The sequence below is a fragment of the Lethenteron reissneri genome, unplaced genomic scaffold, assembly GCF_015708825.2.
Source record: "Lethenteron reissneri isolate LAM-NWPU_2019-01 unplaced genomic scaffold, ASM1570882v1 scaffold_1860, whole genome shotgun sequence".
In the NCBI taxonomy this organism is placed as follows: domain Eukaryota; kingdom Metazoa; phylum Chordata; class Hyperoartia; order Petromyzontiformes; family Petromyzontidae; genus Lethenteron; species Lethenteron reissneri.
Genome location: NW_026891620.1, coordinates 1 through 7,051, shown reverse-complemented (window position 1 = coordinate 7,051; position 7,051 = coordinate 1). Strand labels below are relative to the sequence as shown.

Here is a 7,051-nt window from a genome sequence, read left to right as displayed (position 1 = left end):
CACCACCATGACCACCATCACCATCATCACCACCACCAACACCACCATCACCACCATCATCACCATCACCACCATCACCACCACCACCACCACCACCATCACCACCATCACCACCATCACCATCACCACCATCACCATCACCACCATCACCACCATCACCACCATCACCACCATCACCACCATCACCACCATCACCTGCTTCTAGAGATGTCAGCTGGGGCCCACATCACCATGGCAGAAGCTGCCTCTCCATCTCTGCCGGCACGACCCAGAGCCTGAAACAACAACAACAACTACTAGTTAGTAAACTAACTAGTACACTAACTAGTACACTAACTAGTACACTAGTACACTAACTAGTACACTAACTAGTATAACTACGCACCCACCCACTCACTCACTCAGTCAGTCACTCAGTCACTCACGCACTCACTCACTCAGTCACTCACTCACTCATTCACTAACCCACCCACTCACTCACTCACACACTCACTCACTCACTCAACCACTCACTCACTCACCCACCCACCCCCCCACTCACCCACTCACCCCCCCACTCACCCACTCACTCACTCACCCACTCACCCACCCACTCACCCACCCACTCACCCACTGACCCACTCACTCACCCACCCACTCACCCACTCACCCACCCACCCACCCACTCACTCACTCACTCAACCACTCACTCACTCACCCACCCACCCCCCCACTCACCCACTCACCCCCCCACTCACCCACTCACTCACTCACCCACTCACCCACCCACTCACCCACCCACTCACCCACTCACCCACTCACTCACCCACCCACTCACCCACTCACCCACCCACCCACTCACTCACTCACTCACCCACCCACCCACTCACTCACTCACCCACCCACCCACCCACCCACTCACCCACTCACTCACCCACTCACCCACTCACCCACCCACCCACTCACTCACCCACTCACCCACCCACTCACCCACTCACCCACCCACTCACCCACTCACCCACTCACTCACCCACCCACTCACCCACTCACCCACCCACCCACCCACTCACCCACTCACCCACCCACCCACTCACCCACCCACTCACTCACTCACTCACCCACTCACTCACCCACGCACCCACCCACCCACTCACCCACTCACCCACCCACCCACCCACTCACTCACCCACTCACCCACTCACTCACCCACTCACCCACCCACCCACTCACCCACTCACCCACTCACTCACCCACCCACCCCCCCACTCACCCACTCACCCCCCCACTCACCCACTCACTCACTCACCCACTCACCCACCCACTCACCCACCCACTCACCCACTCACCCACTCACTCACCCACCCACTCACCCACTCACCCACCCACCCACTCACTCACTCACCCACCCACCCACTCACTCACTCACTCACTCACTCACTCACCCACCCACCCACCCACCCACTCACCCACTCACTCACCCACTCACCCACTCACTCACCCACCCACCCACTCACTCACCACTCACCCACCCACTCACCCACTCACCCACCCACTCACCCACTCACCCACTCACTCACCCACCCACTCACCCACTCACCCACCCACCCACTCACCCACTCACCCACCCACCCACTCACCCACCCACTCACTCACTCACTCACCCACTCACTCACCCACGCACCCACCCACCCACTCACCCACTCACCCACCCACCCACCCACTCACTTACCCACTCACCCACTCACTCACCCACTCACCCACCCACCCACTCACCCACTCACCCACTCACTCACCCACCCACCCACTCACTCACTCACCCACTCACCCACTCACCCACCAACCTACCCACTCACTCACTCACCCACCCACCCACTCACCCACTCACCCACTCACCCACCCACTCACCCAGTCACCCACCCACTCACTCACTCACCCACCCACTCACCCAGTCACCCACCCACTCACTCACCCACCCACCCACCCACTCACCCACCCACCCACCCACTCACTCACTCACTCACCCACCCACTCACCCAGTCACCCACTCACTCACTCACCCACCCACCCACTCACCACTCACTCACCCCACTCACTCACCCACTCACCCACCCACCCACTCACCCACTCACTCACCCACTCACTCACCCACCCACTCACCCACTCACCCACTCACTCACCCACTCACTCCCACCACTCACTCACCCACTCACTCACTCACCCACTCACTCACCCACTCACCCACCCACTCACCACTCACCCACCCACTCACCCACCCACCCACTCACTCACCCACTCACTCACCCACCCACTCACCCACTCCCCCACTCACTCACCCACTCACTCACCCACTCACTCACCCACTCATTCACCCACCCACTCACCCAGTCACCCACCTCACTCACTCACCCACCCACCCACTCACCCACTCACTCACCCACCCACCCACTCACCCACTCACTCACTCACCCACCCACCCACTCACCCACTCACCCACCCACTCACCCACCCACTCACCCACTCACACCACCCACTCACCCACCCACCCACTCACTCACCCACTCACTCACTCACCCACCCACTCACCCACTCACCCACTCACCCACCCACCCACTCACTCACCCACTCACCCACTCACTCACCCACCCCCCACCCACTCACTCACTCACTCACCCACTCACCCACCCACTCACTCACTCACTCACCCACTCACCCACCCACTCACCCACCCACTCACCCACTCACTCACCCACTCACCCACCCACTCACCCCACTCACCCACTCACTCACCCACCCACTCAACCCACTCACCCACTCACCCACCACTCACCCACTCACCCACTCACTCACCACCTACTCACCCACTCACCCACTCACTCACCCACTCACTCACCCACCCACCCACCCACTCACTCACTCACCCACCCACCGACCTCACTCACTCACCCACCCACCCACTCACTCACTCACCCACCCACCCACTCACTCACTCATCATCACTCACCCACTCACACACCACCACCACTCACCACCCCACCCACTACCCACTCACTCACCCACTCACTCACCCACTCACCCACCCACTCACCCACTCACCCACCCACTCACCCACTCACTCACCCACTCACCCACCCACTCACCCACTCACTCACCCACTCACCCACCCACTCACCCACTCACCCACTCACTCACCAGGCAGATGCTGTCCATGTCTGGAGGAGCTCCGATGACAATCACCTTCCTGATGTCCGGCTTGGTGATCTCTATCACGCCACGGATCGTAGCCACTACACACTGAGGGTGAGAGGGTGAGTGGGTGAGTGAGTGGGTGGGTGAGTGGGTGACTAAGTGACTGAGTGAGTGATTGAGTGACTGGGTGAGTGACTGAGTGACTGACTGAGTGACTGACTGAGTGACTGAGTGAGTGAGTGAGCGACTGAGTGAGTGATTGAGTGACTGGGTGAGTGACTGAGTGACTGAGTGAGTGACTGACTGAGTGACTGAGTGAGTAACTGACTGACTGAGTGACTGAGTGACTGAGTATCTGACTGACTGAGTGAGTTGGTGAGTGAGTTGGTGAGTGAGTGGGTGGGTGGGTGAGTGGGTGAGTGAGTGAGTGAGTGGGTGAGTGGGTGAGTGGGTGAGTGGGTGGGTTAGTGAGTGAGTGGGTGAGTGGGTGAATGGGTGGGTGAGTGGGTGAGAGAGTGAGTGAGTGAGTGGGTGGGTTAGTGAGTGAGTGGGTGAGTGACTGAGTGAGTGACTAAGTGAGTGACTGAGTGAGTAACTGACTGACTGAGTGACTGAGTGACTGAGTAACTGAGTAACTGACTGACTGACTGAGTGAGTTGGTGAGTTGGTGAGTGAGTTGGTGAGTGAGTGAGTGGGTGAGTGAGTGGGTGAGTGGGTGGGTGAGTGGGTGGGTGAGTGAGTGAGTGGGTGAGTGAGTGGGTGGGTGGGTGAGTGAGTGAGTGGGTGAATGGGTGGGTGAGTGGGTGAGAGAGTGAGTGAGTGAGTGGGTGGGTTAGTGAGTGAGTGGGTGAGTGACTGAGTGAGTGACTAAGTGAGTGACTGAGTGAGTAACTGACTGACTGAGTGACTGAGTGACTGAGTAACTGAGTAACTGACTGACTGACTGAGTGAGTTGGTGAGTTGGTGAGTGAGTTGGTGAGTGAGTGAGTGAGTGGGTGAGTGAGTGGGTGAGTGAGTGAGTGGGTGAGTGAGTGGGTGGGTGGGTGAGTGAGTGAGTGGGTGAGTGAGTGAGTGAGTGAGTGAGTTACTGAGTGACTGAATGAGTGACTGAGTGAGTGACTGACTAACTGAGTGACTGACTGACTGAGTGGGTGAGTGAGTTGGTGAGTGACTGACTGACTGAGTGAGTTGATGAGTGAGTTGGTGAGTGAGTTGGTGAGTGAGTTGGTGAGTGAGTTGGTGAGTGAGTTGGTGAGTGAGCTGGTGAGTAGTTCCTCACCTCTGTGACCCCGTGATCGAAGCGACACCGAGTCTGAGCCCTCTGCCACCCACTGAGAGTCTCCGTGTAGAGTTCACAGGTCACCCCAAGTCGCCTCACCACTAGGTGAGTGAGTGGGTGAGTGGGTGAGTGGGTGGGTGAGTGGGTGAGTGAGTGGGTGAGTGAGTGAGTGGTTGAGTGGGTGGGTGGGTGAGTGGGTGAGTGGGTGGGTGAGTGGGTGAGTGGGTGGGTGAGTGAGTGAGTGAGTGACTGAGTGAGTGACTGACTGAGTGAGTGAGTGAGTGACTGACTGACTGACTGAGTGACTGACTGAGTGACTGACTAACTAACTGACTGACTGAGTGACTGACTGAGTGATTGACTGACTGACTGAGTTGGTGAGTAGTTCCTCACCTCTGTGACCCCGTGATCGAAGCGACACCGAGTCTGAGCCCTCTGCCACCCGCTGAGGGTCTCCGTGTAGAGTTCACAGGTCACCCCAAGTCGCCTCACCACCAGGTGAGTGAGTGGGTGAGTGGGTGGGTGGGTGGGTGAGTGAGTGGTTGAGTGAGTGAGTGAGTGGGTGAGTGGGTGGGTGAGTGAGTGGGTGAGTGAGTGGGTGAGTGGGTGAGTGAGTGGGTGAGTGGGTGAGTGAGTGAGTGAGTGGGTGGGTGGGTGAGTGGGTGGGTGGGTGAGTGAGTGAGTGGGTGAGTGGGTGAGTGGGTGGGTGAGTGGGTGAGTGAGTGGGTGAGTGAGTGAGTGAGTGGGTGAGTGGGTGGGTGGGTGAGTGGGTGAGTGGGTGGGTGAGTGGGTGAGTGGGTGGGTGGGTGAGTGGGTGAGTGAGTTGGTGAGTGAGTTGGTGAGTGAGTTGGTGAGTGAGTTGGTGAGTAGTTGCTCACCTCTGTGACCCCGTGATCGAAGCGACACCGAGTCTGAGCCCTCTGCCACCCGCTGAGGGTCTCCGTGTAGAGTTCACAGGTCACCCCAAGTCGCCTCACCACCAGGTGAGTGAGTGGGTGAGTGGGTGGGTGAGTGAGTGGTTGAGTGGGTGGGTGAGTGGATGAGTGAGTGGGTGGGTGGGTGGGTGAGTGGGTGAGTGAGTGAGTGAGTGAGAGGGTGAGTGGGTGGGTGGGTGAGTGAGTGAGTGAGTGAGTGGGTGGGTGAGTGGGTGGGTGGGTGGGTGAGTGACTGAGTGACTGACTGAGTGACTGAGTGAGTGAATGACTGAGTGACTGAGTGAGTGACTGACTGACTGACTGAGTGACTGACTGAGTGACTGACTAACTAACTGACTGACTGAGTGACTGACTGAGTGATTGACTGACTGACTGAGTTGGTGAGTAGTTCCTCACCTCTGTGACCCCGTGATCGAAGCGACACCGAGTCTGAGCCCTCTGCCACCCGCTGAGGGTCTCCGTGTAGAGTTCACAGGTCACCCCAAGTCGCCTCACCACCAGGTGAGTGAGTGGGTGAGTGGGTGGGTGGGTGGGTGAGTGAGTGGGTGGGTGAGTGGGTGGGTGGGTGAGTGGGTGGGTGAGTGGGTGAGTGAGTGGGTGAGTGGGTGGGTGAGTGGGTGGGTGGGTGTGTGGGTGAGTGGGTGAGTGAGTGGGTGGGTGAGTGAGTGACTGAGCGAGTGAGCGAGTGAGTGACTGACTAACTAACTGACTGACTGACTGAGTTGGTGAGTGAGTTGGTGAGTGAGTGGTTGAGTGGGTGGGTGAGTGGGTGAGTGAGTGGGTGGGTGGGTGGGTGAGTGGGTGAGTGAGTGAGTGAGTGGGTGAGTGGGTGGGTGGGTGGGTGAGTGGGTGGGTGGGTGGGTGGGTGAGTGAGTGAGTGAGTGACTGACTGACTGACTGACTGAGTGACTGACTGGGTGAGTTGGTGAGTGACTGAGTGAGTGACTGAGTGACTGACTGACTAAGTAACTGACTGAGTGACTGACTGACTGATTGACTGAATGACTGACTGAGTTGGTGAGTGAGTTGGTGACTGAGTTGGTGAGTGAGTTGGTGAGTGAGTTGGTGAGTAGTTGCTCACCTCTGTGACCCCGTGATCGAAGCGACACCGAGTCTGAGCCCTCTGCCACCCACTGAGAGTCTCCGTGTAGAGTTCACAGGTCACCCCAAGTCGCCTCACCACTAGGTGAGTGAGTGGGTGAGTGGGTGAGTGAGTGGGTGAGTGAGTGGGTGAGTGGGTGGGTGGGTGGGTTGGTGAGTGAGTGGGTGGGTGAGTGGGTGGGTGGGTGGGTGGGTGAGTGAGTGGGGTGGGTGAGTGGGTGAGTGAGTGGGTGGGTGAGTGAGTGAGTGAGTGGGTGAGTGGGTGGGTGAGTGGGTGGGTGAGTGGGTGAGTGGGTGGGTGGGTGAGTGGGTGACTGACTGAGTGAGTGACTGAGTGACTGAGTGACTGAGTGACTGAGCGAGTGAGTGACTGACTGACTGACTGAGTGAGTGACTGACTGAGTGACTGACTGAATGACTGACTGAGTGACTGAGTGACTGACTGAGTTGGTGAGTGAGTGAGTGAGTGGGTGAGTGAGTTGGTGAGTGAGTTGGTGAGTGAGTTGGTGAGTTGGTGAGTGAGTTGGTGAGTGAGTTGGTGAGTAGTTGCTCACCTCTGTGACCGTGATCG

At 58.3% G+C, this 7,051-nt stretch overlaps 1 long non-coding RNA gene across 1 annotated transcript; it reads right to left on the bottom strand.

Moving 5' to 3' along the window:
* Window positions 1-194: 194 nt before the first annotated feature.
* Window positions 195-4,594, bottom strand: LOC133339405 (uncharacterized). The gene is made up of 3 exons (XR_009754727.1): window positions 4,445-4,594; window positions 3,169-3,270; window positions 195-275 (listed from the first exon to the last, which is right to left on the bottom strand). It is a non-coding gene; the product is annotated as an uncharacterized LOC133339405 (long non-coding RNA).
* Between the last annotated feature and the right edge of the window lie 2,457 nt (window positions 4,595-7,051).